This window comes from Melanerpes formicivorus, unplaced genomic scaffold (genome assembly GCF_026170545.1).
Source record: "Melanerpes formicivorus ecotype bairdi unplaced genomic scaffold, bMelFor1.0.p_v2 SCAF_6, whole genome shotgun sequence".
Taxonomy (NCBI): domain Eukaryota; kingdom Metazoa; phylum Chordata; class Aves; order Piciformes; family Picidae; genus Melanerpes; species Melanerpes formicivorus.
The window spans coordinates 13,195,759-13,206,271 of NW_027142358.1; the positions used below are offsets into that span (position 1 = coordinate 13,195,759).

The 10,513-nt window shown below is 40.9% G+C and overlaps 1 protein-coding gene and 1 long non-coding RNA gene across 7 annotated transcripts in view; one reads left to right on the forward strand and one right to left on the reverse strand.

Moving 5' to 3' along the window:
• USP54 (ubiquitin specific peptidase 54) overlaps positions 1 to 4,772 on the reverse strand; it is a 94,715-nt gene extending 89,943 nt beyond the window's left edge. For 4 of the 5 annotated variants that reach the window (XM_068139812.1, XM_068139808.1, XM_068139813.1 and 1 more), the window contains exon 1: positions 4,594 to 4,772. The gene's annotated coding sequence lies outside the window, so the exon portion shown is untranslated. Of the gene's footprint in view, positions 1 to 3,999; positions 4,018 to 4,593 lie in introns of those variants that run through there. The other variant, XM_068139811.1, reaches the window with a different exon arrangement.
• A 60-nt stretch (positions 4,773 to 4,832) lies between these two features.
• LOC137441875 (uncharacterized) lies at positions 4,833 to 9,382 on the forward strand. Of its 2 annotated transcripts, XR_010987505.1 has the most exons (4): positions 4,833 to 4,918; positions 5,930 to 5,989; positions 6,703 to 6,853; positions 9,088 to 9,382. It is a non-coding gene; the product is annotated as an uncharacterized lncRNA (long non-coding RNA). The 2 variants fall into 2 exon arrangements; XR_010987504.1 differs by lacking the exon at positions 6,703 to 6,853.
• Positions 9,383 to 10,513: the final 1,131 nt, after the last annotated feature.

Consider the following 10,513-nt stretch of genomic DNA (forward strand, 5'->3'; position numbering starts at 1 on the left):
GTTCATGTCCTGTCACACTTTTACAGACAATCACAATTTATCTACAACATAAAAAGACATCATTTCAGGGTTGAGAGACAGTCAAAAGCAGGAGGCATTCACAATTTATGAGTTCTAAAAACTTCACTACTTCATTTCTCCAATTCTCATTAAAACACAAGGATTCATACATCTTGCTTTTGATGACAGAACCCGTGGGAAATGAGTAGAGCATAATCAAAGGAGTGGGAACAAAATGACAAAACAGATATAGATCACATCCTGTATACCAGAAACACTATGCAAAAAAACCAAAAAAGATACTGCTGAAGTGGGATGCTTTAACTGAAAAAGGGGGAGAAAACAAACAGAACTAAGGATACCTCAATATGATCATAACTCTCATTTCCATAGTAATTAGGCAGCAAATTATTTTTACAGTCTGGAGAAGCATCTGACCAAAATAATAATTTGTGCAACACCTTTTGAATCAGTTGCCCAATTTCCAATATTTTGAAATCATTTAAAAAGCAAATCAGAGTTCTCCCAAATAATTATGTTTCTGTAAACTACATTAAAATTGATGGTCAAGCAGACCCAATTTGCAATTTTAGTGAGGAGGAAGCAGGAAAAATAGTCTCTCATTTGATGAGGCAGCAGGTCAGTCAGCAATCAGTACAGGCCACTGACAACACTGACCATTGTTATGGAGGAGAAGGAATAAGGAGATAAAAAGACAAACAAGCAACAGATACAAATGTAGCTTTTATTATTTCTACATCTCACAGGAACTATGATCTGCAGACAGTAATTTACTTTGATAGCCTTACTAATAGAGAATAACTTGGACAAGTATTTGCAATTCTTGACCTTCTTCCACTGAGTAGGTTGCCTAGAAAATTCTTACTTCATAATGAATGGGGAAATGGATTATGCAGTCCTATCTGCATATTTCAAATATTTTGTTGGGATCAATTTTATTAAATCCACAGAAATAAATTTCCATTGTACTTCCTATAGCACTGAGCACAGTGAAGATACTCAATGAAGAACAAAGTAGACATATAATGATATTAATATACTCTGAAAAGGCTTTAATAGATAAATACAAACCTGGATACAGCATGCAGAAGTGTTGGTGGGATGACTCAGTTCCTAATGATATTTCATTTAAGTTCATTTCCTGAGCAGTAGCCTGACATTATTAATAACTTGCAGTATGCTACTGAGAGCTGTGGATTCGTTTTCCTGTTAATGGTAGCAACAGGTTCTTCGTTAATAGTTTTAAGATAATGCTGGGTTTTACCATATGGTAGATTTGCATGAGGGTTTCTCATGAAAAGCCAGAGTGTAAGCAAGTGTTGCTATATTTAACTTCAGTGTCTTCACATGCACAGTAGACAACTGGAATGGACACTGTTCTAGTATCTACAAGTGCAAATGATGCTCATTATCTACTGCGTGTTCTGTTTAAAAGGACTACATATGGATAGATCAGAGGATTGGTAATGCATCTCTGCTTTTCACCTCTAGGTCACTGTTTCAAATCTAGACTGGCTGGTAACAATAGAAAGCTATTACCATATGATAGCTTTGGCCTTTGCAAATTCATTTGTCAGGCTCAGTCCAGTTCCCATCAAACTCAAATTTCACTATTAGAATTTGCATTCCCAAAACCAAAATTGCCCCAGCCAAATAAAAAAAAAGAAAAAGTTGAGAGAGACAGAGTAGTCTCTTCCTTGTCAGGCACTATCTCCAGACCAAAACCTAGGAAGACCGCCAAAAAAGCAATGAAAAATTACACCACTAGTAGCACAACACATCCCTCTGCCTCTCAGATACCAAATTATAATTACCTCTGTACTAGAAAAAAGCTTTCAAGTTTTTTATTGCTAAAGAAAGGACACCAAAATACAGGGTATAAAGCTGAAATTTCACAGTGCTGCTTAAAGACATCTCTTGATATCTTGTTCAAAGATAAGGCTAAAGGTTTTGAAGAAAATGGTCACATTTGCTACTCCTTTTATTCTATTAAATAAACATCAAATTTAGTATCTATTTTGGTACGATGCATCTGAAGTGAAAATGTTTAAACAACACTTGTAGCAGCAATGCTTAAGAACTCTATTTCCTGCAGATGGGTTTAAATTAGACAGATTTAGTTACAAGTTACTATGAATGACACTAGAGAAGTCATGCTTTTACAGTATTTTTTCATAAATGTTAGACAGAAAATGTACAGATTAGCCTATGACAGCATGTAACTTCCTGCATGCTTCCATAATTTGAACAACAATTTCTAAACCGTAAGTCTACAGCCTCTTCTAATATAGCACCTCTACTAGCATCTTTACTGCTTATATTTATGGCACCAGACAAAATAATCTACTACAAGTTTAACACTCTATGAACATGAATTGTTGCTTCCAACATTTAAAAGTACAACAGAATACATGCAGCTCACAAATCATGGGAAGCGTGGAAAAAACCCCACTTAAGAAATAGCCTCTTGCCTTTCTTGCAAGTTCCTTAGTTTTTACTAAGGTGTTGGTAATACACCTAAGCTTTTCCTTTCCAACAACTACAGGTAACAAGATTTTTGAAGCTTCATGAACTGGGAAATAACCACACTTTCTCTTCAATGTAGGCTCTATGAAAATTCACGTAAGAAGGGTTAATGCCTAATAACATCACCAGGATTGGATAAGGAAGGATTTAAATTCCCATTATCCTTTTTAATTAACTAGTGACTACAGCTTCAAAATAGACTTGCAAACCCAGAATAGAGAGCAGAACTGGCATAATTTTTACCTGCAATGACTGAAAGAAGTTTATTGAAACGCTTTTACAGCTGACACTAGCATAAACAATGCAAAGTTTATAAATTCTCTGGGATAAGTCTAAGTTTGTCTGTTACAGAACAAAACAAGCAGAAACCTTACTCCTCACCCCATGAATACTGTGGCAAAAGGCTTCCTGGATGACATCATCCAGGTGAGAGAGAGAGGAAAAAAAAACAACAACAACACAAAAAAACCTTCTATTTAATTCAGTCTGAATGTTATGCACTGTATCTTGATTAGATATACTCTTGTATAGGTGCTGAAATACAATTTAAACTATATCTTGTCTTCAGATAGAAATTATCATTATTTTTATCACTTCCTAAATTATAACAGAGTTCAAAAGACTTGTGATTACTTTAGCCCATAATACTCTTCCAGTAATTATTTTCAGACGTTACCATCTTAAAGTTACACATGACCTCAGTAATTTAGTTTTCAGCACAGCAGTACTTTCCCCTCTGGAACCAAACACAAGACTACCTGTGTTGCCGCTGTTTTCCGAGACTGCTATTCTGTGTCAAGTATATTACATCACAAAACCTTTCAGTTGTAAATTTTCAAGCCTGTGAAGTAGCACAAGTCTATAGAGACACTTGTTTTCAGCACGTATTTCTTTCTTTCAAACTACGTGAGAAATTGCACAACTCATTTTCCTCCATTTCACATGTACGTTTTTTCCACGATTATAATACTCAGATCTTGCTCTGAAATCTGAAAAGCTCTTTGAATTCTTTTCACACGCACCATCAGGCACCATACCACCACCTCGACAACGCTCAGCTGAAAAACCAAGCCATTGTGTCTGCAACTTTTTGAAAGCAGATGTGTATTGTTATAGTTTCTACGTAGGGCTGTAATCCTCACGAATAATCCTCCTGCTGCGCGAAGGGTTTCAACTGAAATCAGGTCCTGAAAAGTAAAGCTTTTCCTTTTTTTTTTTAAAAAAAGAAAGAGGGGGGAAGGCACATGTTTTTGCCTACCTTTCACCAACACTATAACACTATAACTGAGAGGTTTCTTTCCAACCAGCAGCTTTCATACAAGTTTAACTTTTAACGCCAGTTGATCACGTCCGAGTTATTAACCAACACAACGCAGTGTCAGTGATATAAATTTCAAAGATCCCTGTTGATAAAAGACCTTTCTAACCTCCAGTATCCTCTTTTTCTTGTACCTGCTACTCCTTTTCCTCTCCTCAAGCTGACCAGCTGCCGGCAGGCAGCGAGGGTCCCTCAGGTAGTCACGCCCGAGGTCAGGCCCCGGGGGCCACAGCTGCGCCTCAGCACAGAAACCCTGCTGACCGCCGCCGACCCACGTGTGGGCTGGCTGCCCTCCACAAGCAGAAGCCAGGCCGTGCGGGCTGCACCACTTTAGAGCTGGGAGCGACACTGGTAAGTCTCCAGCACATGGAACAAGCCACCAGTTAACGCTTGTTTGGTTTTATTTTTCCTCGCGGGAAAAAAAAAAAAAAAAAAAAAAAAAAAAAAACAACCAAAAAACCAAACCGACAGCGGTGAATCCGAGGTTTCGACCGCGCCCCACAGGGTCCTGGCCGCTGCAGGCACCGCGATACAAACTGCTCCGACCCCTCTCCCAGCCCGCCCATACCACTGAAGGGAGCGACCCCTCCCGTCTGGCAGCCGGAGCCACGGCCCCTGTGCTGCCCGGCACCACATAAGTCCCGACGGTCACAGCGGCTCCCCGCTAAGGAGGGAAGGATCGTTGGCGGGCTTCAACACCACCTCGAAACAGCGTAGTAAGTCCCTACCTGCTGGCGTCGGGCCCGGCCGCGGCGCGCAGCATCCCCTCCCCTCAGTCGCCCTCATCTCCCGCTGCTATAGCTACGGGCAGCCGCGGCAACCGCCTCTCGCGAGAGACTTCAGCGTCCCGCGAGAGCCGCGGGCCGCGCCGGAGGCGCCTCCTCTCGCGAGAGAACTGAGGTAGTGGGGTGCAGTCCGTCAGGTTGGCTCTGTCCCGTCCGGCTTTTCCAGGGCTGGTGCTGATTCCCTTCGCTCAGGGTGGCCGTGTCTCCAGTCGGGGCGCTTCGGAGGCGGACGGCATAAACCGGTGTCCATTCCCAGAAGAGACCAGAGGTCTTCACTGTCTTTTAATACCCGCCCCCCTCCCTCCCCCGCTCCTTCACTGCAAGGCCGCCCATAATGCTGTCCCCAGACGCAGCTCGGAAGTGTATGACTGTGTACCGGCAAACTGCCATACTCTGCTGAGGTGGCGGCACTCGGGGCTCGGTGGTTGCCGGGTTCCGAGCGGGGTGGGGTGGCGCAGCGCCGGGGGAGGCGCCGCTCGGGGCGGGCAGGGCCGGGCCAGGCCAGGCCAGGCGTCTCAGTGCACTTCCCGCTTGAGGCTTGTTTCGCTTGACGCTGCTTAATGAAGGTTCAGCGCTTTTCAGCCGATGCAGCAGAGCTTTCTCGATAGAGCTGCTGAAGTAGAAATACTTTCTTCTTACTAGAAAGGAAGCAGGTGCGCTTGCAGAACATGTATATGCAAGAAGTGCAAAATAGGGGCTGTGATAGCCATAGGATATGCCTGTAGCCAAAGGTAACAGTCCAACGCGTTTACCTCTAGCAAAAGGTTACCTTTAATTCACGTGGGAGTTGGGTTTCCTCACAGGTTAGAGCCGTAACATCGTATGTTCAGCCTTATCCGTCCCAGTACTTAAGGCATCAATTAGACTGTCTCAGGACCTGGGAATATTTTATTAAACTATATACAGTATTTCCCCCTCCCGATTATTAGAATGTGTAAAAATAATACTAAATTCCTGTTTCCTGCATCAGTTGCACATTGCAGTATGTGATTTTCCTGTCACTAGTACAGAGTGCTGGAAATTATATTAACTGGTGTAGTAGTAGTTTTAGTGATAACCAAGAAACATGTTTCAAGCCCACTGAAATAACTGGGTCCTTTCCTGTGAATTCAGGGTCATGAGAGTAGAGGAGGTTAGAAGATGATTAGTGGGACTGCCATTTCCATGAAGCAGTTGGTATCTCAGTGCTAGCACCCTGGTTAATCAATGTAATTAATTACTCAAGCTGAAACTGGAAGGCATGAGGGCTAATACTTCCTTTTCTGCCTTTGTATTTCAGTGTGCATGACATCTGAGGTATGTCTTTTGTAACAATCATTGGAGGAGTGCTACCACCTCTGTAAGTTGTGCAGGAAGGGTTTTTTTCCTCCAGTTGTTGCACCCTACTTTTATATACAAGAAGTGAGTTGACATATAATGTTGTATATCTAAAACACGTATTTCTGATTTCTGTATGCCTGATTTACCAGGTTCTGATAATTGAGATCAGTGGTACACCGGATGCATACAGTATGGGTAGAGCACTGAAACTACCTTTTGTTCTGCCTATAGCAAACACTGAAGGTGTGCTGTTTGTATATAGGGATGTGTGAGCTACCGTTTGTGCAAGTGCTGTTAGTACAGCATTTCTAGCAGCGCTAAAATAATACCAAAAAATGTTTGTTCATTTGGAAGAATGCTTGTTTACTTGTGACTTCCCATTCCAGTTCATTCTTTTGCTTTGGTAATACAGCCAATCATACCAGGAGAGGGAGCAAGTGAGGAAGGCCTCAAGCCTTTCTTAGGGACCAAAGATAATTAAGAAAAATACTTAGAGATAGTAAGCATAATGAAGCTAGCTTCAGGCCCGTTAAAGTATGGCTATTTTTATGATAGAATAGGGAAGTAATTACTAATCTGAGCCAGGCACTGTGGAGTTTGACTGAAGCACTCTTCAGTGTAATTGGATTTGTGTAGCATCTGTGAACAGGGGAGGTCCTGTGCGATAAGGCCCATAGGTCATCCTTGGGCTGTCCAGCAGAAAGTTTCTAATTTGTTTGTTCCTCCTTTCAGGGGCCACTTTGTTTTCCCTGCAGTAAATGATGTGTAATGAGATTGTTGCTTAAGGCAGGAACTTCCCCCACTAAGAAGGGGGAGTCTGCAGAGTCCTTATTTACCCTTTCATGTAGAGGGATGCTGTGGAGCAGACGTAAAGCATTGCTTGGTGGGTAGCCTTTTTCACTGTTGTTAGTGCTCTTGTTTTGTGTTTTTTCTCCCCAGCAACAAATGCAGGGATGTGGTGTAAAACAGTGGTGCTCCCTTTGGTTCATGTCTGAGCCTAAGAACTGAGAACTTAATAATTTTTTTGTATTATGATTGTGCCTTTCGTGTCTAAATTTCCCAAAAATAAGTGTTCCCAGTAAGCCTTATTGGAAGAACAAAGGAAAATAACTATTTTGGTTTGGCATGAGAATAAGAATATCATAAATTAGTCTCACTTTATTTATGCATTTACTTGTTCACTGGATTTTTGAAAGGCAAATGTTCACTATAACTTTGGCTGTACCTATAGCTTTAATATCTTCCTATTTTAAAAGGGTGGTGGTCCCTGTCTGCACATTTGTGTCATTTCTCCCTGAATGTACATTAAGTGGAATTTTTTTTAAATGAAAACCAGACTTCTAAAATTGAAACTCTTTGCAAAAAAGTATTTTGTGGGGTTTTATTACTTATCAAAATGTCAAAACAAAACAAAAAAGCTTGCAAAAAAGCTGGAAAGTGTACATTACAAATTTTGATATAGTGTTTCTAAAAAGTAAAATTAAAGGAAGAGTTTTTATTTGAGAATTTCTTTATTAAACTGTTTGGAGTTTAGACTCTGTTTAAGAGTACAGTGGTTCATGTAGTTCTCTTTACTTCATATGTTAATTAACACAATATATTACCTAAACAAGGACTTACACTCATTAAAGCATTGTGTAAACTGTACTGCTAGCAGAAGATGATCATCAGAGAGAAGATGATGCTTACTGTGTGTAAAATACAGAAAGCAAGAGGTACAAGCTAGAGACTCTGCTAATTACATTAGCTGAAGAGACTTTTATTAGTAGATATATGATACCATTAATATAATTAATAGTGTCTCAAATCCCACATACTCAGCAGTTCACAAATGTAGGGTTCCACAAAATGTGTGCAATCTTGCTTCTGCCTGTGTCTGCAAATTCTGCATGCTTATCTGTCATTCTGGTCAGGCATATTTCCAAGACAGAATCAGCAACTTGCCTAAACTAGTTTTTAACCTGCAGTTTGAGGATTTGTGCATAGATGAGATTGCATGTAAATGTATTAGTGTGCTGGGAGCCAGCAGGCTGGCCTGCAAACTTTTCTAATACTCATTCAGGAGAAATTGGCATATGTGCTGCTGATGGGCAGAGTGGTAGTTTTAGGTTATGCCTTTAAAATTTTTCACAGATCTTGAACTGAAACAGTAAAATGTAAATAAATCACTATTGGGTGTAAAAAAGGAAAATAATGATTGTTCTAAACACTCCATTGACGAGTTATCTACCATAAGATTTAGTTTGCAAAACAGTTTCTCTTCTTGCCTCTTCACTTTGGGAGGTACTAACTTTGTGTTTCTGCTGGCTTCTGCTTGACTTTGGCTGCATTGTTTTGGCTGAGTTCTAACTGCTCTGTCTCTTGTCCCTTTTGTTCCCTCCTCTGGGAACTTTAAATACTTCTTTACTATGTTCCCAAGCCATTGGCTGTTCCCCTTCTTGGAGAGTTAGATCTCATCAGCCCCCAGGAGACCAAGTTTCTCAAAGTGGTTCCCATGGTCTCAGTAGTCAAAGCCTGACTATGACATCACTCCTGTAGTGATTCACTGATTTGCCCAATTCAGCTGACCCATTCAATCTCTTTGACTTGGAAGATTGATGAAAAAACTACCTCTGAGTCCTTCACTGCCACTGGCAGAGCCCTGTAGTCCCTGGAAGTCCTCAGATTGTTTTTGTCTCTTTCACTGGTGCCCATGTGAAACAGCAGTAGTGGATAATAGTGCGTTGTACAAGGTTTGGTAATCTCCAAGTGACATCCCTCATGCAAGCCCCCCATAAGCAGCAAACCACTCTAGAGAGTGGGTCAGGTCACCAAATGGGATCTTCCATGCTTCTCGGAGAATCACCTACTACTAACACCCATCACTTTTTCTTAGTTGCACAGATCAGGCTGCCTTACCTAGTGTTTCCTGTAATGAAATGTGGTTTACCTCTTCAGTCTGCAGAACAATGAAGCACTTCTGCAAGAACACCTCAGGCTTTGAGGGAGGTATTTTCTTTCTGCTGGTTCTTGCAGTTGCAAGCTTCCACTCCTCTGCATTGTTGGGTCCTCTCCTTTCTGTATGTGCTAGTGAGGGAGTATTTGACCATACAGCTGCAGGCTGTGTTTTCTCAGCAGGCTGTGCTTGGAACAAGAAGAATAACTCCTCTTTTGCGTCCCTGATGCTACGCAGACTTCTCATGGTCTCCTACAGCTCAGCCACCTTCATGGATGGTGCAGGCTCCCTGGATGGAGTTGAAGCCTTTGTTTTCTACCAAGTGCCCACCGTTCTGCCTTAGTGGTTGTGTAGGATGAGCACTGCTGGATGGGCTGATTCTGAAGCAGCTGCTCTCATGAACTGGCTGTATTTGTTGACAGTATTGCTGAGATTTTGTTAAACACCTTTCTTTTGCATTAAAACATGGACATTTTATGCATTTTCAATGTAGCTTGCATTTTTTATCATAGAAGTTGCCTTACATCAGAGAAACAAAGTTTGGAAACTGAAAAAACCCTACTCATAAATTTCCTTCTTGCTGCATACAGCCCAGAAACCCCATCCTAAAAACCCTAAATCCCTAAAACACTGTAAATAACTAAAAATATATGAACTTTTTGTTCTGAGTGGATGATCTAAATGTCACAAAAAGCTTCCCAATCTCTTTTTCATGGTGCAGCCCCTCTTTATTAAATTAATTTTTGGCTGCTCTTCCATGGAGTGTAAGCTTAATATCCAGTAAATCCTCTACAAGGGAACTGTAGCCTGCCCTTGCAAGAGGATGGGCTCAATAATTTGTTCATTCTTATTTATCTCTGACTACAATGATCCTGCTTAAAAGCACATGACTAAGTTTCTATTCTGTAGCTCCTACTATGTGGGGAAATCCACTGTAATTAAATCTTATAAAATCCTCTTATTTCCAATATAAATAATTCTCTGGCATTGGCATTCCCCTTAGTCTACATCACAGCCCAAGGAAAACACAGAGCAGGAACAGTTGCTTACTTTCTCTTAAATATTTGATCATTTTGGGCAAACTTCTGCCCTGATTACAGTAGCTGCAAGCGTCACTGAAATTAATTATTTTCCAGACAGAATTTGGTTTACTGATTTTTCTCACTTTTAACATTACCTTGAATAAATGATCAAACTAGTTTAATCTGAGGCTACGTAAACAGCAAGAGAATAGTTATCTGAATTGTTCTACAACATGGAGTGTTGTATTTCTCATTTTGTGCTACAAACAAAAGGACATAAATCCTGCCTGACAGGATTTGCGATGCAAAGTCTACTGGCAAAAGAAGAGCTATATGCCTCATTAAGCACATTTAGCAAAACCAAAGGATCCTCTTAGCTTACAAGTATGAATTATAGCTATATTATTATTAGTGTGCAATGATACAATGTTAATTCCAAGAACATTGCAACTTTTTATCCGTATTTAGGGTTTGGGGTAATGGAACACACAGACGAAACACCTTTCCCGGTAGTAAATGATGAACCAGAGAGCTTTGGTTATGTAGCCCAGTCCTCTGACCTACTTGCCAGATGCTGCCACCAGGG